Below are 20739 nucleotides of genomic sequence, written 5' to 3'. Positions count from 1 at the left end.
CCCTACCTGCAGCCTTAACCTAACCCCCACCTGATGTCTAAACCTAAACCTCTCTCCCCCACAGCCTAACCACCCCCGGGTGTGCCTAACCCTAACCCACCATACCCGCAGTCTAACCCTAACCTCTCTCCACCCACAGCATAAACCTAACCCCCCGTCTGATGGCTAAACCTAACCCCCTGCCTGACACCTCAACCTAACCCACCCTCCCCCGCAATCTAACCACCCACCCCTCCCCCCGTGCCTGATGCCTAAACCTAACCCCCTCCCTAAACCTAAGATCGTGGGGATAGAGGCATCAGTATCCGTGTACACTCGGAGTTCCAACATTGGGATTCTGAAGAGTGTCGGGATCCCAGTGTCAGTATTCTGACTGCCGTAAACCCGACCGCTGGCATCTTTACCACATTTCCTAATAGGTAATGCATATGTCCCAACATTTGGAGCAGGAGTCCGCAGGCTCTCCACCCAGGGCAGTTATTCAGGGATCACCCACTGCGTGTAGACGAAGAGGAAGAGATAAAAAAAACATTGTTAGTGGATGAACAAGCAGAGAGACAAAATGCAAACAGTGAAAAATCTCTCTATGTAAATATGTTACTCTAACTACTGAGGACATGGAAAATGCCTAAAATAAGGACAATTATCCCTAAGGGCCCATTGTTTTTAGACAATACACACATTGGGGGGATAACTTCTCTGTTATAGTAATTGGTGGGTACCTTCAGAAAAGAAATATGACCAGTAAATAATAAAAGCTATAAATTGGTAACATTTATGGGTCAATCCAATTAGGTAAGAGTTACCATTGCTGCAACATTTCAACACCGGCAACTGCACCCAAACTCACACCCTTCATGGCCAGATTCAGCCTATGGGGCTGCTGGAAAGTGTGGCTGTTGTAAGACAAACTCACACCTAATTAAATTGACCCCTTAGTTGTTAGATGCGATAAAATAGTAAAATATAATGTTGTATTTGTGGGCCTGATTCAGTTGTGGTTGTTGAAGTGACCGCTGCTACAATCTTGCCGTTCGCAATTGCATCGTGAGTCTCAGCAGTCATAGGCTGAGCAAGTCTCCTAGACACAGGGGGCTCTCCAGCAGCAACACAGGTCGTAATGGGTAATTTATGCACGAGCACGGAACAGCATTTGAACGGACCTGACACGCCTGTGTACAGTTATCCACCCCATTACCACTCCCCAAATGCCAACTTCCTGTCAATCACTTTGCGATGGGATACTCTATGGGAGCTTGATCGCATTTCATGCGCAGTGATAAAGCATTGAGCCACTTGAGTGCAACAGCAGCTTTGCGTCCGCATCTGAATTGGCCCCCTGAGCGGTAAGGAGAAGGACTCCAGGGAAAGGACTATGTCACCTTTATTATAGGAAAGATCGTGAATCAGTCACTTGTTACAGCCCCAATTCACACCATTTATACCATTATATCCCGTTTCATCATTTGGTTATTCTATGGGGGAGATGTATCAGAGTGATAAAGTGGAGAGAGATAAAGTACCAGCCAATTAGCTCCTAACTGCCATGTTACAGGCTGTGTTTGAAAAATGACAGATAGGAGCTGATTGGTTGTTAGTTTTTCTCTCTCCACTTTATCACTCTCCCAGGCTTTGTACATCTGCCCCCGGTTCATTGATATAAAGGTCGGCCATTTCACTATCTCCCGGGAGCGGCTTATCCAGTTTTGACATTAGGGGAAATGAACAGAGAAAAATAGGCTCCCCAGGTCCAGGTGTTGCCCATGTGCCCATTATAAGGACCATCGGAAACCCCACACATGCCCCCCTTACCCTGTATGTCCAATATTGTGCCCTCCCCCGATCTGTATATTCTGTATTGTGCTCTCCCCACCCTTCCTATTTTTCTGTATTATGTTCTACATCTCGCAACCCCCAAAAGTGTATGTCCTTCCTCTGTATGGCCTATAGAGTACACCACCATTTCTATGTTTTTATATTGTGCCCCCACACCATCTGTATGTGCTATACCAAGTTGCCCCTTTCTGCATGATTTGTATTGTCCGCTCTTCCCACCACAGTCTCTATGTTTTGTACTGTGCTCTCAATACCCCAGACCACACACACAATTACACAAGTATGGTAACTTACCTCCTGCATGCTATCCTCCAGTCCTTGCTGCCTCTGCGACCCCTCCCGTCGTCTTCAACTGACACTTTGCAGATCTCTTTGCCGGTAACCCGACACTCTGCAAATCTCTTTGCCAGAACTTTTGCCAAATGATGATCTAAATAACCAGAATTTCTTGGTCAGGCATACTATGGGGTATATGCAATTTAGGTCGAATTCCCGAAATTGTCGAATTTCGGGTCATTTTCGACCAAAAAAAAAAATTCCCCTATGCAATCCAGTGCTTTCCGACCAAAAAACGGACTTTCAAAATTCGACTTTTTGAAATTCGAATTTTTGCAAATTCGACTTTTCTGCAATGATACAAGTGCTGCAATTCGACCAAAGCATATTCAATTCAAGTTTTGAAATTCGACAGCAGTGCTTTTAGACAGCAAATTCGTCATTTTCAATCCGCCACACTTTGGAGGGTGAAAACAAATAAAAAAATTTTAAACATGTTTTTTTTGGTGTTTTTTTTTTTGGGAATAGCAGATCTATTTATATTAGAAGGGATTAGGTACTTTTTTTTTTTTTTTTGGGAGGCACAAATATTATTTATATATTTTTTAAAATATTATTTTATTTTTATTTTTTTTATGCTGGAAGGGTAAAATCATAAAAAAAAATGGCGTGGGGTCCCCCCTCCAAAGCATAACCAGCCTCGGGCTCATTGAGCTGGTCCTGGTTCTAAAAATGCGGGGAAAAAATTGACAGGGGATCCCCCGTATTTTTAAAACCAGCACCGGGCTCTGCGCCTGGTGCTGGTGCCAAAAATACGGGGGACAAAAAGAGTAGGGGTCCCCCGTATTTTTAACACCAGCATCGGGCTCCACTAGCTGGACAGATAATGCCACAGCCGGGGGTCACTTTTATGCCGTGCCCTGCGGCCGTGGCATCAAATATCCAACTAGTCACCCCTGGCCGGGGTACCCTGGGGGAGTGGGGACCCCTTCAATCAAGGGGTCCCCCCCCCCCAGCCACCCAAGGGCCAGGGGTGAAGCCCGAGGCTGTCCCCCCCCATCCAATGGGCTGCGGATGGGGGGGCTGATAGCCTTTGTGATAATAAAAAGATATTGTTTTTTCCAATAGTACTACAAGTCCCAGCAAGCCTCCCCCGCAAGCTGGTACTTGGAGAACCACAAGTACCAGCATGCGGGAGAAAAACGGGCCCGCTGGTACCTGTAGTACTACTGGGAAAAAAATACCCAAATAAAAACAGGACACACACACCGTCGACAGTAAAACTTTATTTCATACGTCGACACACACATACTTACCTATGTTCACACGCCGACATCGGTCCTCTTCTCCATGTAGAATCCACGGATACCTGTAAAGAAAAGTTCAAAATACTCACCTCAACCATGGTCCAGAGATAAATCCACGGACTTGGCAAAATAAGAAAACGCAAATACCCGCACCAAAAACGGACTGAAAGGGGTCCCATGCTGACACATGGGACACCTTTCCACGAATGAGACCTGTCAGTGACAGCTGTCACTGACAGGTCTCTAAGCCAATCAGGAAGCGCAACTTCGTTGCGCTCACCTGATTGGCTGAGCGCTGTCTGCACTGTGACAGCGCATCGCACAGCTCCCTCCATTATATTCAATGGTGGGAACTTAGCGGCTAGCGGTGAGGTCACCCGCCGGTCAGCGGCTGACCGGCGGGTGACCCCACCGCTACCCGCAAAGTTCCCACCATTGAAAGTAATGGAGCGGCTTTGCGATGCGCTGTCACAGTACAGACAGCGGACAGCCAATCAGGTGAGCGCCACGGAAGTAGCGCTTCCTGATTGGCTGAAGGGACGTCAGTGACAGGAGTCACGTGATGTCCCGGCATTCGGGAGAAAGGGGTCTGATGTGAAAACATTGGACCCCTTTCTAGTCCGGTATGGATCGGTGTTCGGTTTGTTTTTTTGCCAAGAACGTGGATTTACCTCTGGACGTGGATGTACCTCTGGACGCTGGAAGGTGAGTATAATTTTTTCACAGGTACCCTCGGATCGTCGGCGACCGTGGCAGTCGGCGTGTCAACATAGGTAAGTATGTGTGTGTCGGCAGTATGTAATAAAGTTGTACAAGTCACGGTGTCTGTGTCCTGTTTTTATTTGGGTATTTTTTTTCCAGTAGTACTACAGGTACCAGCGGGCCCGTTTTTCTCCCGCATGCTGGTACTTGTGGTTCTCCAAGTACCAGCTTGCGGGGGAGGCTTGCTGGGACTTGTAGTACTAATGGAAAAAACAATATCTTTTTATTATCACAAAGGCTATCAGCCCCCCCCATCCGCAGCCCATTGGATGGGGGGGGACAGCCTCGGGCTTCACCCCTGGCCCTTGGGTGGCTGGGGGGGGGGACCCCTTGATTGAAAGGGTCCCCACTCCCCCAGGGTACCCCGGCCAGGGGTGACTAGTTGGATATTTGATGCCACGGCCGCAGGGCACGGCATAAAAGTGACCCCCGGCTGTGGCATTATCTGTCCAGCTAGTGGAGCCCGATGCTGGTGTTAAAAATACGGGGGACCCCTACTCTTTTTGTCCCCCGTATTTTTGGCACCAGCATCAGGCGCAGAGCCCGGTGCTGGTTTTAAAAATACGGGGGATCCCTGGCCAATTTTTCCCCTGCATTTTTAGAACCAGGACCAGCTCAAAGAGCCCGAGGCTGGTTATGCTTTGGAGGGGGGACCCCACGCCATTTTTTTTTCGGGTTTTTCACGTTTTTTCCCGTTTTTTAAAATCGCGGCAAAATCCGCCAAATCGGCCGATTTTCGCCCGCGATTCTGGCGAATCCGTTTTTCATTGAATATGGTGAATCCCGGCAGGCACCTGCCGGGATTCACCTGGCGAATTTGGTCGAATTAAAAAACGGCGATAATTGCCGCGAATTCGACCGCAATTGCATATACCCCTATGTGTATAATTTTGTTATGTACTTTTATTTATTTATTTTCATTTTTAATTTATCTATTTTATTGACTTTTTATCCAAAACCAAGATCTTGCCTCACAGAGACCCAAGTTATCTGCTCCAGTATTTTATCTTCCCTAGTGCTAGGACCGTGTTAGTATCATACACTGGGCCTAATTCAGACTTGATCGCAGCAGCCAATTTGTTCTCTAATGGACAAAACCATGTGCACTGCAGGTGGGGCAGATATAACATGTGCAGGGAGAGTTAGATTTGGGTGGATTATTTTGTTTCTGTGCAGAGTAAATACTGGCTGCTTTATTTTTACACTGCAATTTAGATTTCAGTTTGAACACACCCCACTCAAATTTAACTCTCTCTGCACATGTTATATCTGCCCACCTGCAGTGCACATGGTTTTGCCTATTAGAGAACAAATTTGCTGCCGTGATCAGGTCTGAAATAGGCCCAATACCCAGTGTGCAGGTTTCAGTCATAATGATAGAGCTACTGTAACTATTGTTTATATTGTATATATAAGTGGCACTATTACTGTGGATATTATATGTATAAGGGGCACTACTGCTGTGGGCATTATGTGTAAGGGGCACTACTACTGTGGGCATTATGTGTATAAGGGACACTATTACTGTGTGCATTATGTGTTTGGGACACTATTACTGTAGGCATTATGTGTATAAGGGGCACTACTGTGGTCATTATGTATAAGAATCACTACTATGGGCATGGTATATAAAGCATTATGTATATAGAGCACTATTGTGTGGCATTAGGTATATAAAGGCCACTATTACTGTGACATTATGTGTAAAGGGGTCACTACTACTATGAGCACTTCTACTGTTGACATTATGCGTATAAGCGGCACTACTACTGTGGACATTATGCGTATAAGCAGCACTACTACTGTGGGCATTATGTGTTTTAGTGGCACATCATGTGTATAAGGGGCATTATTACTGTTGACATTACACATATAAAGGGCACTACTGTGGGCATAATGTGTATAAGCAGCACTACTACTGTGGGCATTATTTGTAAGCGGCATAACTGCTGTGGGCATTACAGATAGAGCCACGCTAATCGTGGCTCAGTCTGTGCCTGGGCACGCCGGACCACTGAGAGTGAACGGGGCCTGCATGCGTCGTAGTTCAAAGTGAATGGGAGCGACTGTGTGCGCTCGGCAGTGGGCCGATATGCAGGCACGCCGCTTGCCCCCGCCTGTGATGTAGCAACGCTCCATGAGCGTGGCTTAATCTGTATGTGAATAATAGGAAATACTGTGTGATATAATGTGACAATGGGCCACTACTGTGTGATGTAATTTGAATAAGGAACACTTCTATTTGGCATACTATGAATCAGGGACACTACATGTGGTGTAATGTGAATAAGATTATGCTTTTGTGTGGTGTAATTTGAATTGGGAGTACTATTGTCTGGCCACACCCCTTCTATGTGAGACCACATCCCTTTTTCAGGCAGCTTGCTGTCACTTTACAATGTATGGGAGGGCTCAAATTTATAGTGTGCAGGGGGGGCACCGAACACCCTAGCACCGCCTCTGCCCATCCCATACCATCTGTATGTCCTATACTGAGCTGCCCCCTTCTGCATGTTTTGTATCGTCCGCTTTCCCGCACCATAGTCTCTGTTTTGTACTGTTCTCTCAATACCCACCACCACCCACATAATTACACAAGTGTGGTAACTTACCTCCTGCATGTTGTACTCCAGTCCTTGCTACCTCTGCGACCCCTCCCGTCGTCTTGCTGACACTTTGCAGATCTCTTTGCCGGTCACCCAGCACTCTGCAAATCTCTTTGCCAGAATACATATAATGATCTAAAAAACACAAAAGACTATCATTAAGCATAGTACTAGCTAGTTTAAGTACAATAAAACGTCCATGAGTCAACCAGTTTCCCAATTTTCCTTAAACCAAACAACATACTTTCAAAGTTATCAATACCCATTTATCTATTTTATTAACTTTTTCATTTCATCCCAAAACCACGATCCTGCCTCAGGTTACCTGCATCCCCTATATGTGTGCTTATCCTCCATACTGCCCTTTTTATTTCTGTACTGCTACATTTTTATTCCTAAATATGCCGTTCCTTCCTGCGCTTCTTCTATTTATGTGTCCTTGTACCTGTATTCCCTGGTCTGTCTATCTTGTCTTGCATTTCAGCTGACTATACTGCACTCTGTCTTCCTTACCCCCCTCCATCATACCCTGCTATTTAGGACTCACCTCCTCCTACCTGTCTTCCTGCATGGTAACTGGAAACGTCAGCAGCTGTAGATAGAATGTTACAGGAAGAAGCATTGTGATTTCATATTCTAGTGATGTCACAGGCTAGGTGTGATGTCACAGTAACCAGCAGCAAAGCTACAGAGTTACAGCTATCTTACATATACATTTTATACATCAAGTACAACTGGATGTACATGAGATTCTAGTTTAAAAAAATGAAACTAGTGTAGAAAATGAACTATAAAACAATGCTGTACAGAGTGCCTCAATATATAGGTAAAGGGAAAACATAAGTGACAGGAATTTCTAGACTAAATCACCACTTATATTTTATAAGGAAATAAGGCTCTTTATCTAACAGGCTGAATTAATCATTTTCCGGTGTGTGTGTGTGTGTGTGTGTGTGTGTGTGTGTGCGTGCGTGCGTGCGTGCGTGCGTGTGTGTGTGCACTTGTTTATATATCCTAACGGGGACAAGGGCCAGACAGCACACCAACACTGGCGGGACCTCCGACATGGTGGGGACCTAAAATGAGGTCCCCATGAGTCTGACCCTGGGAGGTGATGGGGGAGTCATGTCTCAACTACCCAGCATACAATTCTCGCAAGTCCCAGAGAATCACGTTTACCAGACTGGAATGGGTTTCGGTGTGTATGCAATGCAGAGTGTGTTTAAAGCAAACACTTCCCCAGCAGCGCTGTGGAGCATTCCCCGAATAATCTCCGGTGCTGCGGTGCCACCGGGGGGGGGGGTTAGGGCGGCCTGCTCGCTCCGCTCCGGTCGGGGGACTTGGCCCGGGGCGGGGGACAGGCGAGGCCCTAACCCTCGCCCTCCCTCGCTCGCCAGCCAGCCAAGTCCCGGCCGGGGACTTGGCCGGAGGCACCCCGTCCGCCCGGCGCGTCAGCGCCTCCGAGCACGGCGGAGCGCGGAAGGGGGGTCCTTCCCTGGTCCGCCCGGGGGCCGACGTGGACTCCCTGGCCGGGCTTAATAGTCGGGGGCGGGTCCACCGGGAGGGGAGGAGGGGCCTCGGGCCGTCTGGACGGGAGCGAGTCCGGGCCTCGCCTCCTGTCCGTCCCCGGCCGGGTCAACCCCCGGTCCGTGCGGCGGCTCCACGGCCTGGGCTTCCCGTCCAGCGGAGGACACCCCTACTCTCGCCTGATCTTCACCCGGCGAGAGCCCGGGCCGCGGAAGCCGGAGAGAGCCCGGGCCGCGGAAGCCGGAGGGAGCCCGGGCTGCGGAGGCCGGCTGGAGCCCGGGTTGCGGAAGCCGGCGAGATCCCTGGCTGTTCTTCTCTTCCATCCATCCGTCCGTTATTTCATTTGCTGTCTGTATGTACGGAGCCTGTGCCGCGGATGCCGGAGGGAGCCCGGGCCGCGGAAGCCGGAGGGAGCCCGGGCCGCGGAAGCCGGAGAGAGCCCGGGCCGCGGAAGCCGGAGGGAGCCCGGGCTGCGGAAGCCGGCTGGAGCCCGGGTTGCGGAAGCCGGCGAGATCCCTGGCTGTTCTTCTCTTCCATCCATCCGTCCGTTATTTCATTTGCTGTCTGTATGTACGGAGCCCGGGCCGCGGAAGCCGGAGGGAGCCCGGGCTGCGGAAGCCGGCGGGTGCCCGGGCTGCGGTAGCCGGCGAGAGCCCGGGCTGTTCTCCTCTTCCATCCTTCCATTATTTCATTTTCTGTCTGTATGTACGGAGCCCGGGCCGCGGAAGCCGGAGGGAGCCCGGGCTGCGGAAGCCGGCTGCAGCCCGGGCTGCGGAAGCCGGCGAGATCCCTGGCTGTTCTTCTCTTCCATCCATCCGTCCGTTATTTCATTTGCTGTCTGTATGTACGGAGCCCGGGCCGCGGAAGCCGGAGGGAGCCCGGGCTGCGGAAGCCGGCGAGAGCCCGGGCTGTTCTTTTTTTTTTTTCCCTTTCATTTATTTCCCCCCACCAGGGTGCGCTGACGAGGGGAGACGCCTCCCCGCCGCCGCCGTACCGGACACATCGCAAATTCACAACGGTGGATTATTATTATTTTTTTTTTTTTACGCGGCCAGCAGGGGGCGCCGCGCGCGCGGACTGGCGCTCGTGAACACTGCATTTAAATCGGTGGTGTGTTTTTGTCTTTTGCCTGGTTTTTTTTAATCTCAATCGTGTATTACCTCGGCTGGCCAGCGGGGGGCGCCGCGGCGGGGACACGGGCGGACCGGGTACATTTCATCTGTTTGGGGCGAGTGCTTTTTTGAATTTTTTTTATCTTTTAGTCTCGTTCCGTTCTTCCCTTCAACTGGCCTGCGGGGGGCGCCGTGCGCGCGGACCGGCGTCCACCCCTGGCCGCTCCGGGACTTTGCATTCAAATGGGTGGGGTGTTTTTCATTTTTTGCCCTTTTTTTTCACTTCCCCCCTCTCAATCGTGTATTACCTCGGCTGGCCAGCGGGGGGCGCCGCGGCGGGGACACGGGCGGACCGGGTACATTTCATCTGTTTGGGGCGAGTGCTTTTTTGAAATTTTTTTATCTTTTAGTCTCGTTCCATTCTTCCCTTCAACTGGCCTGCGGGGGGCGCCGTGCGCGCGGACCGGCGTCCACCCCTGGCCGCTCCGGGACTTTGCATTCAAATGGGTGGGGTGTTTTTCATTTTTTGCCCTTTTTTTTCACTCCCCCCCTCTCAATCGTGTATTACCTCGGCTGGCCAGCGGGGGGCGCCGCGGCGGGGACACGGGCGGACCGGGTACATTTCATCTGTTTGGGGCGAGTGCTTTTTTGAATTTTTTTTATCTTTTAGTCTCGTTCCATTCTTCCCTTCAACTGGCCTGCGGGGGGCGCCGTGCGCGCGGACCGGCGTCCACCCCTGGCCGCTCCGGGACTTTGCATTCAAATGGGTGGGGTGTTTTTAATTTTTTGCCCTTTTTTTTCACTCCCCCCCTCTCAATCGTGTATTACCTCGGCTGGCCAGCGGGGGGCGCCGCGGCGGGGACACGGGCGGACCGGGTACATTTCATCTGTTTGGGGCGAGTGCTTTTTTGAAATTTTTTTATCTTTTAGTCTCGTTCCATTCTTCCCTTCAACTGGCCTGCGGGGGGCGCCGTGCGCGCGGACCGGCGTCCACCCCTGGCCGCTCCGGGACTTTGCATTCAAATGGGTGGGGTGTTTTTCATTTTTTGCCCTTTTTTTTCACTCCCCCCCTCTCAATCGTGTATTACCTCGGCTGGCCAGCGGGGGGCGCCGCGGCGGGGACACGGGGGAGGGTACCTTTCGTCTGTTTGGGGCGAGTGCTTTTTTGAAATTTTTTTCATTTTATTTTTGTCATCCCTTCGACCGGCCAGCGGGGGGCGCCGCGCGCGCGGACCGTCGGGGCCCGGGGCCCTGCGTCCCACTTACTTTCGCCCGACGGGAATCGTTTCTTTTGTTTTTATCCGAGAGGACACACGGAATCTGCACCCCCCGCAGTGGCGTCAGGCGGCCACCGGGGGGCGCCGCGGCGGGGATCGGGGGGTCGCCCGGGAGCCGCCTGCCCGTCCGCTGGGCCAAGGGGGCCGGGGCGGGTCACGCGCCGCCGTTCCCCCCCGATCGTCTCGCTCCGAGCCGCCTCTGGCCACCGGGGGGCGCCGTCGGGTGGCGCGGGGGCGCCCCCGCCGCCCGCCGCCTCCCCCCGCACGCGTCGGGCCTCCCCCCGGGCCCCCGCGGGCCGGGGGACGCGGCCGGCGAGCGTCGGACTACAGCGCGGAAGTGTCGCGGATGAGTGCGGACCGGGGCGCCCGCGGCCCAGCGGCACTTCCAGGGGCTCGGGGAGGAGATGGTTGAAGCCTGGGTGAAGCGCGCCCTCGGCCGTCCGTGTCGCTACCCGCCGGAGAACACCTCCGCCGGATCAGTAGGTACCAACGAGGCGAGCGAGAGAGCCGGGACTCTGTCCGGGGCCGAAAAGCCTGTTTCCCTGGAGCTTTTGCGAAAGGACCCGTGACAGAAGATGCGCGGAGCTCAGAGATCAGCATGGGCAGGGCCTTCTTGCATCCGATTTTGCCCAGGCAGGGCTCCAGGAACCGGGTTACAAAAAGCAAAAAGCCCTGGAGCTCAAACGAAAGGTTTAGTGACAAGATAGCCGTGGAGCTCCGATAACAGCATGGCAGGACCAGGATGGGGCCTATAAAGGGTCCACGGCGGGCATCCGTTGGAGCCCGACGTACGGGCCGGGCACGTCTCCTTCTCCCCCGGAGGCAGCGCCCCCCAGCGGGCCAAATCGGGTACTGCAATTTGTGGAAGTTTCGCAGATGAGTGCGGACCGGTGTGCCTCAGGCTGGGAGGCACTTCCAAGGCCTCGGAGAAAAATTGCAGGGCGCGCCGCAAAAGTGTCGCGCGCGCCTCCCGTCCCACTACGTCTGAGAGGACCCCCTGAGCGAGATTTACAGGTGGCGGATGGATTACGGTATGGAAACAGTGAACCAAATGATTTTTGGAGCTCCGGCGAATGGGTTTGTGAGAGGATAGCTGTGGAGCTCCGATATCAGCATGGGCAGGACCATCTCCCCGATGGGGCCTATAAAGGGTCAAGATGGGTGTCCGTTGGAGTCCGACGTACGGCCTGGGCACGTCTCCTTCTCCCCCGGAGGCAGCGCCCCCCCAGCGGGCCAAATCGGGTACTGCAATTTGTGGAAGTTTCGCCGATGAGTGCGGACTGGTGTTCCTCAGGCTGGGAGGCACTTCCAAGGCCTCGGAGAAAAATTGCAGGGCGCACCGCGAAAGTGTCGCGCGCGCCTCCCGTCCCACGACGTCCGAGAGGACCCCCTGAGCGAGATTTACAGGTGGCGGATGGATTACGGTATGGAAACAGTGAACCGAATGAAAATTACTCTTTTCTTTCAGCAACCCGATCGATGTGGCACCCCGCGCCCCGGCGGGGAGGGACGATCGCTCGGCCGGAACCCAGGGGTCTCGGCCGGCTCAAGGCGAACCCGACCCTCCCTCTGCCCACGGCGCGCCCGGAACCTCTCGGCCCGGAGAGGGCGTCCGGTCCCCAGGCGTCCGCCCGATCGCTCCGGTTTCCGGAGCCGGGCGGGCCCCGCACCCGTACCCCGTGCGGCGCGGTCTGCTCCGTCCGCCGGCACCCGCAGGCGTCTGATGCCGCCAGGGGTGCCGGGGAAGCGTCCCCCTCGCCCAGCGAAGGGCGCTCGCCCCCGGACCCCGGCGGAGCACACGATTTCCCAGGAACCGAATGAGCGTCGCATCGAGATCCGAGGACGCGGCCAGCCCCGATGGCCGCTCCTTGCAGCCCCAGGAGAGGGCCCTGCGCGCCGCCCCCGCTCCGGCGAGGCGGTCGCACGGAAGGGTTTGCCTGCCGGACCTCCCCCGCCGTGGACGGGAGGGCCGGACGGGGCGGAGGTCAGAGCGCGGGAGAGGAGCCGAGTCTGGCGGCAGGGCGAGAGAGAAGCGCAGACTCGGAGCAAGACCGTCCAGGAGACGCAGGGAGAGCGGGAGGTGCTTTTCGGAGGGAGCCGGCGGAAGCCGCGTTCGCCCGTGCGCCAGATGGTGGCACCCCGGAAGGGCGATGGAGCCTCGCGAGGTGGAACTTCTTTACACCCTTTCACCCCCCCGGGACCAGATGAAACCCGTCAGGTGTAGATCGGGATGAGGTGGGGCTGGGGGCAGTTGCTGCCGTCCCAGCGAAAAAAACCATCCCCCAGGACGGCTTGCACAGGTTTCCTATCGAACGGGTTGTCGGGTGAGGAGAAAACAGGCGAAATCTAGCGTGGTGATGTTGCCCCTCCCCGGGGTGTCCGCCCGACGGTGCGGTGGCGGCCGGGCCCCGCCGTCCACTCTGACTACGAGCTTCCCAATCGGCCCTGACCGGGGACGGCCGTCCTCCTCCTCCCGTCCCCATATTTTCCGAGTGCCCGCTCGGCTCGAGACCCGCCCCGGTCCGCCCTGCCGTGCGTCGGTGGATGGAGCCCGGTCCGGCGGACCCTCCGCTTTCGAGACGGTGCGCGCCGCGGCCCCCGATGTTCGGGCGCGCGCCGGCCGATACCGAGAGCTACCTGGTTGTTCCTGCCAGTAGCATATGCTTGTCTCAAAGATTAAGCCATGCACGTATAAGTACACACGGCCGGTACAGTGAAACTGCGAATGGCTCATTAAATCAGTTATGGTTCCTTTGATCGCTCGACCCCGTTACTTGGATAACTGTGGTAATTCTAGAGCTAATACATGCCGACGAGCGCTGACCCCCAGGGATGCGTGCATTTATCAGTCCAAGACCAATCCGGGGGTTCCCGGCGGGTCGGCCCCGGCCTCCCGCCGCCCCCGGCCTCTCTGGCGACTCTAGATAACCTCGGGCCGATCGCACGTCCCCGTGACGGCGACGACGCATTCGGATGTCTGCCCTATCAACTTTCGATGGTACTTTCTGCGCCTACCATGGTGACCACGGGTAACGGGGCATCAGGGTTCGATTCCGGAGAGGGAGCCTGAGAAACGGCTACCACATCCAAGGAAGGCAGCAGGCGCGCAAATTACCCACTCCCGACTCGGGGAGGTAGTGACGAAAAATAACAATACAGGACTCTTTCGAGGCCCTGTAATTGGAATGAGTACACTTTAAATCCTTTAACGAGGACCCATTGGAGGGCAAGTCTGGTGCCAGCAGCCGCGGTGAGGTGTGAGAGGAGCTCTTCAAATCAGTGTGGAAAAGCCTGTTTGGAGCATTTTTTGGGGTGCCACCCCAGTGGAAATGGACTCCCCAGGGGGAGAGGAGTTGGAGGAGCCCCTGGATATGTCCTTAAATCCAGGGAAAAGTGTGGAAAAGCAGGATAAAGTCTGCAACAAGCCTGTGCCTGATGCTGCTGCAGTGTGTCCCAAAATGGCAGCCGTGTATTTAACAGATATGAAACTGTGTTTGGAGGAGTCTATCTCCGTGGGCCAAGGGACTATCGGGCTGAAAATTCACACGAGTGAAGTTCCAACACATCTAAATAAGCCTGCCAAGTTTCATGCAATTCTGCCTAGTGGAAGGCAGTTAATTCCCCCGTGCAAGTTGCCCCCCCCCCTGGCGTCGTCTGTGCAGCTTAAGGAGGATTTGCAGCCAGAGACTAGTGCTGGTTCCCAGCCCCCCCTGACAGCCGTGGGTGACGTGAGTACCATGTTTGGGGCTGTGGGGGGACAGGACTGTGAGGGGCAAGCTGTTCATGTGCCTATTTCATCTACACCCGCGGGTCCCGCTTCTAAAATGGCGGCAGCAGGTGTGTCTGGTGGGGGTCTGGAGTGTGTTACTGGGGACTTGGTCGATAGTGCTGCCCCTGACATAGTGGACCCTGTGTTAAGGATGGTGGCTGCAGGTGCTCTGCCAGGTGCTACTGGCAACTCTGTTCTAGCCCCCTCTGTGGCTGCAAGTGTTCTGCCATCTGTGGCTGAAGGTGGTGGGGGGCCTGGCGATTTGGATCCGAATGCTGAAAGTACAGTGATGGATGTCTCTATGTCCCCAGTTCTTCAGATGGTGGATGTTGCTGGAGCTGATATATGTAGTGCTGCCTGCATTGAAGAAATATCTGCTGAGTCTATGTGTGTGGAGCTTGCTGCATATGGGGTCATTCCGCAAGAGAAGGTGGGGGTGACCCTTGGGGGGGATCTGCAGTCCTCTGGATCTGACGGGGTGCCAAGCAGGGACCCTGGCGCGGCTGAGTTTGCGGTGCAGGATTTAGCGCTGCAGTGTCAAGAGGAGCCTGACATGCTTGTGGAAGTTTCTGCGCCTGCTGTGGATGGTGATGTCAGTCCGTCAGGTGAGACCTCGGAGTGTTGTCCTTCACCGCCAATGCAGTCAGGGATGGCCATGTCACATGTGCCTGATGCGTCGCAAGGTGTGGCGGACCCATCGAGCGCAGAGGCTTCGGTAGCCGAGCTTGAGGCGGAAATTGCAAGACTTACGAGGGTAGTTGCGGCGAAGAGAAAGAAGCGTAATACTTCCTACAGTAGGGACAGGCCTGCCATTACCAAAGACTTGGAGGAGATTGAGGAGAAGTTGCGGAGTAAGCAGTGTCTCCTTGAGTCTGTGGTGGCTGCTATTAAAGCAAAGTCAACGGAGGTGGCTCTGAGTGTGGACTTGCCGCCTAACATGGTGGCTCAGGACATTGAGGTGGTGGAGGTGGTGGAGGGGGAGCACCCCTTCTACGCTCAGATTCGGGTGTTGGAGGAAGAGTTACCTGAGAAAGAACTATTGTGTGAGACTGTTGCTTTAAGGCCTTGCAGCGTTGTGATGACCCCTCTGGAGTTAGAGAGGGTCTCTGATATTTCTGCTGTTAAAGGGAAGGAGGTGCCGCCGTCGAAGCCATCTGCGGTGGGTACTGAGGATGTTCCCCCAGCAGCTGATGGAATTTTGTCCAATGGTGTACCTAAGAATGTTTGCAGTGTGGTCAGTGATAGGTTGGCCCAAGGTCTGCCAGCTCTGAATAAGGAGGTGCTGGGTGTTCAGGAGATGGCTGTAGTGGACTCAATATATGGGAGTCTGGAGATTCCGCTTAGAGCCAGACCAGCTCTGGCACTGTTGGCGGAGCAACAGAAGAAAGTGGTTGCGCAGGGGCAAGCCTTAGGTCGGTCTGTTGGTGGTGGTGGTGGTGTTCTTGCTTCCTCTAGTGGTGTTGTTGGTGGTATACCGATGCAAGGTGGTGGTGGTAAATCGGTGCAAGGTGCGGTGGTGGCTCCGGTGGTGGCTCCGGTGGTGGTCTCGGGATCAGATAACTCCTATGCCAAGGTGGTGACGGATGTGCCTGGTGGCGGGTCTAGGATTGCACCGGTCTCTAGTGGTGGTGGGCAGCCTGTGAAGCGCCGCAATGCGGTGCAGCTCAAGTGGATGGGTGAAGGTACCCCCCCGTCTCGTACTGACTTTCTAATAGAATTCTTCAAGATGGGCTTTAAGGCGGATGATCTTTTCGCTTGCATTCATCCGGTGGGAACACCGGATTTTGATCTCAGTTTCATGACCTATAACGGTCTACAGATGTTCTGGTCCTACTGGCCAGTCTATAAAAATTTGACGTATTGGTGCACGTTCAAGGCTTTTGCAATCACGTGTCAGGACACAGTAAAGGTAACAATTTTGGTCAGAAACGAGTCAATAAGTGTGGTCGATCTAACTTTTTGGTTACTGCGATATGTTGACTCCTTGCAGACCCCCCTGGTCAAGGCCCCTGGGTCGTTGGAGGTGTGGGGCGGTGCTTGGGAGGCCAAGGTTCGGTTGAGACATGCGGTCCATGTCCCGTCGGCCGCCTACATTGGCAGGGACCGGATTCAGTGTTTTTACCCGGGTCAGCCTCGCATGTGTCACAGATGTGGTGATTTTCGCCACATTAGCAAGGACTGCCCCGCGCAAAAATGCTCCAAGTGCAATGGTGTGGGTCATTTGGCGAGGGACTGCGAGGGCATTATTTGCAATTTGTGTGGTGTGGAGGGTCACCCATTCAGCCGTTGCCCCTCGGCTTTCCATAATACAGCGCAGGATGAGGAGCTGGTGGAGGTGACCAGGAGAGCGGAAGTGGAGGTTGGTCGGGTTGGTGTCCTTCCCCCCCTTCCTGTGGTGGTACCAATAGAGGTGGCTGAGGTCGCAAAGGTTAGCGGTATGGATTCAGTGCAGACTCCCGGTGGCAGTGTTGAAATGGAACCTCTGGGCCAGGGTGTTCCAAAGGTGCAGGTGGTGGTGGAGGAGCCTTTCCAGTTGGTGGTGAAGGGGAAAGGTGGTGCTAAAAAGCACAAGGGGTCGGAGGGTCTCGTCCTATCAAACAGGTTCAATGCTTTGACCTCTGAGGATGAGGCGGATGGTGAGATAGTGAGAACCGAGAATGGTGACCTGGTCCTGCAGCAGAGAGTTATGCGTAGGCGCAGGGTCAAAGTGAGAGGATCATCCCCTTACCGTGATGATATGGTGCAGGGTGGTAAGGGCAAGGGGAAAGGGAAGGGGAAGAAGGACGTAGATGGCCCAGGTACTTCACATGAGGATTTCATGGTGGGTGGCAGAAGGGCTCAGTCAGCAAACCTAACAGTGGAGAGCATGGCTCCGACTTTAGGGCAAAGCTCTTTGGGGGTAGCGGTCCCTTCCCCTGTGCCTGTCGTGCGGGGCAGGATCCCGGAGGCTCCAGTGGCTCAGAGTATGGTCTCTCATGCATTGGTGGTTGGAGGTGCATCCTCTGTGGTTGCTTTTCCTGACCCCTTGGTTTTGCCTGCACCTGATCCTCCTGATCCGCAACCCCTTCAGGTGCTTAAGGTTGCCTCTGGTCAAACAGGGGTGTCAGATGTTAGTGTGGTGCCCTGTTCGCTTGGCTCCTTTCTTCCGGGCAGTGCCTCCTCTGAGGAAGAGGTGGTCGTGGTGGAGGGGGAGTGCCTGCCGACGGGAATCCGTGCTAAGAGATGGGGTTCCTCAGATGAGGATTCCGAAAGACAGGTAAAGAAGAAGTAAGTTGGGTCCTACTTGCAATAACCCTGAAGGATGGCTCCCCAGCCTATACAGTTTGCTACCATTAATGTAGCTTCTATCTTGTCCGAACGTGCTCGTTATATGGCCTATGATTTTTTCGGCACGGTTGAGGCTGATTTTTTGTTTTTGCAGGAGACAAGGATAGGCGGGCTGGCGGACCTCCACAAGGCAAAGAGTGAGTGGAGGCACGGCCCGTCCTACTGGTCTCTTGCGGCCGAGCCGTACGGTGGGTTGGCGGTGCTTTTTACTGGCATGGTAACCATCAAGCGGGTTATTGAGCTCCAAGTAGGCAGATGTATGATTTTGGATGTTAACTTGAAGGGACATGACCTAAGGCTAATAAATGTCTATGGTCCGCAGTCTAAATGGGATAGGAAATGTCTCTTCAGGGAGATAAAACCATATCTTTTTACGGCCCAGCAAGTGGTTTTTGGCGGTGACTTCAACACTGTCATTAGGCCTAAGGACAGGGGAGGCTCAAAAACTACTCTGGGCTATGATTCCATTTTTCTAGCAAGTATGGTTAGTCAGGCAGGTTTGGTGGATGTACACGTTCGTCATTCACCAGATCTCACGGGTTTCACCTACTTTAGAGGTAGATGCAAGAGTAGGATAGATAGGTTTTTTGTTAAGGAAAGCTCGAAAACTTCGGCACCTGTGCTGAAGGCAGTAGAGTTCTCCGATCACGTTTTCCTGTCTACATCTTTGAACGCTTCGGAAACTCCTCAAAAGGGGCGGGGCCTGTGGCGCCTGAACTCTGAGCTCCTGCTGGAGGATGAGGTCAGACAGTCCTTCAGGGACTTCTTTGAAGCCCAGGAGTCTTTATTGGAGGCTGGTTGGAGTAGGTCTGAGTGGTGGGAGGTATGTAAGAAAAGGACTCGCAGTTTTTTTCGTAGCCTCGTAGCCAAACGGAACTTGGTACGTCAGAATACCTATCAGGCTTTGAGAAAGAGATTAGATTTCCTGATCTCTGAGCAGGGAGATGGTGGGGAGATCTCCCGGGTGAAAGCCCAGATGAAGGAGTATCAGTACGACCGGTATGCTTCTTTGGTTCTGGAGAGGGATTACGGGAAATACCACTCGCCAGATCCCTTTCAGAGCTGTAGGAACTCGGTCAGTGCAAAGGAGGTGAGGGGGTTGCGCGATGCTCAGGGTGTCCTTCAGAAAGAACGGGAGGGCATTCTGGGTGTGGTGCGCTCCTTCTACTCTGACCTTTTGTCTGGGGGGTCGCTTGACAGAGAGAGGATGGATCGATTTCTGAGGGGGACTCCGGGGCTTGAGAGTCACGGCAGTGCGCTTGATGGTTTGGGGAGTGACATAACGGTGGATGAGGTGAGAGTGGCCATTGGTTCTTTGGCAGTTAAAAAATCCCCAGGTCCGGATGGGTTAACCTCCGAGTTTTTTAAAGCTTTTAGCGATTTTTTGGCTCCCCGTCTCACGGAGGTCTTTAATGAATGCCTGGGCGAGGGCTTGCTCCCTCCCTCCATGAGGTCATCTGCCCTTATCTTGCTCTCTAAAGGTAAAGATCCAACCCACATTGAGAATTGGCGCCCCATCGCTCTTCTGAATGTGGATAGGAAGATTCTGGCAAAAGTCATCTTCAATAGGCTGATGGAAGTTTCCGGGCTGTTGCTTTCCTCTTCTCAGCACTGTACTGTCAAAGGCCGGAGCACCTTTAGTGCTGTCCTTGGCATCCGGGAGGCCGTTGAGAGGTGTCGTGCTGACAAGTGGGGAAAGTATCTTCTGGCTTTGGATCAATCGAAGGCCTTTGATAGGGTTAATCACGATTACCTGTGGGCCCTGCTGGATTGGTATGGCCTCCCAGTGAGGGTGGTTGATTGGCTGCGTGCTATCTACAGGCAAGCTGAAAGCTTCCCTCTGATCAATGGTTGGATAGGTCCGGCTTTCGCTGTGAGTTCGGGTGTCAGACAGGGCTGCCCGCTGAGTCCCCTCCTATATGTCTTTGCCATTGACCCGTTCGTAAGGAGACTGGAGGGTGATGCGGTAAGGGGGGTCCTGCTGAGCCCGGAATGTCCGTTAAAGGTGGTGGCCTATGCTGACGATGTCACAATTGTTCTGTCTGATGAGGCGGAGGCAGGTGCGGTTGTGGCAATTGTCAGGGAGTATTCGGAGGTTTCGGGCTCCCAGGTAAACCAAGAGAAGAGTGAAGTTTTCTGGATGGGGGAGGAGGGTTCTGGTTTTGACCTTCCGGATGATCTCCCCCCGGCTGGCCCAGAGATAAAAATTTTAGGCATTCGTTTCGGCCCAGGTGATTATGCCACTCAAAATTGGGACTTAAGGCTGGATGAGGCCGCCAGGAAGGTTGAGAGCTGGAAGAGATGGAAACTGTCTCTCAGGGAAAGGGTGGACCTTATCAAAACTTTTTTGATCCCGATTTTCTTGTATGTCAGTTACGTGTGCCTTTTGCCAGAATCTCGTTGGACTAGGATTTCTGCTTTGTTTTTCCAGTTACTTTGGGGAAACAGGCTGAACCTTATCAAGCGGACTGTTACCTACAGATCGAGGAGGGATGGAGGCCTGGGCATGGTCAACCCAGTGCTATTCTTTTTGATGACCTTCCTTAAGCTGCACTTTGAAAGTCTCCAGTTAGAGACTCCTCCTCGATGGGTAGAAGGCTTTCGGGTCTGGGTGACTCCCTTCCTCAAAGCCTGGTTAGAGGGAGGTGAAGTGAGAAGTCTGCGAGTTAAGCATGGATACCTCCCGGCCTACGTGGCTCCGTGCTTGAAGGTGACAAGGCGTTGGGGCTTGGAAGCGGGGGAGTTCAAACAATCCTCTAGAAGGGAGTTGGAGAGGAGGGTTTTGAGGTCTCACTTTCAGGAACCGCTGTCGCTGAAGGACTGCCCGGGTAGTGTGTGCTCGGAGGGATTGGTTTTGGTTAACTCACAGAGGATCCCTCTGAAGTTTAGGGACATTGCCTGGCTCTCTTTTCATGGGAGACTCTACGTGAGGGGGAACTT

General features: G+C 53.6%; 1 long non-coding RNA gene across 5 annotated transcripts in view; it reads right to left on the bottom strand.

The window, feature by feature from the left end:
* Window positions 1-241: 241 nt before the first annotated feature.
* Window positions 242-20739, bottom strand: part of LOC134901380 (uncharacterized) — a 95574-nt gene continuing 75076 nt past the window's right edge. For all 5 annotated transcript variants that reach the window (XR_010174899.1, XR_010174875.1, XR_010174893.1 and 2 more), the window contains 4 exons: window positions 7335-7379; window positions 6794-6922; window positions 2131-2266; window positions 242-495 (listed from right to left, as the gene is read on the bottom strand). This is a non-coding gene — a long non-coding RNA (uncharacterized LOC134901380). The remainder of the gene's footprint in view (window positions 496-2130; window positions 2267-6793; window positions 6923-7334; window positions 7380-20739) is intronic.

Source organism: Pseudophryne corroboree, chromosome 1, assembly GCF_028390025.1.
Source record: "Pseudophryne corroboree isolate aPseCor3 chromosome 1, aPseCor3.hap2, whole genome shotgun sequence".
NCBI lineage: Eukaryota > Metazoa > Chordata > Amphibia > Anura > Myobatrachidae > Pseudophryne > Pseudophryne corroboree.
The sequence above is the reverse complement of the archived record's forward strand: the minus strand, read 5'-3'. Positions and strand labels throughout refer to the sequence as shown.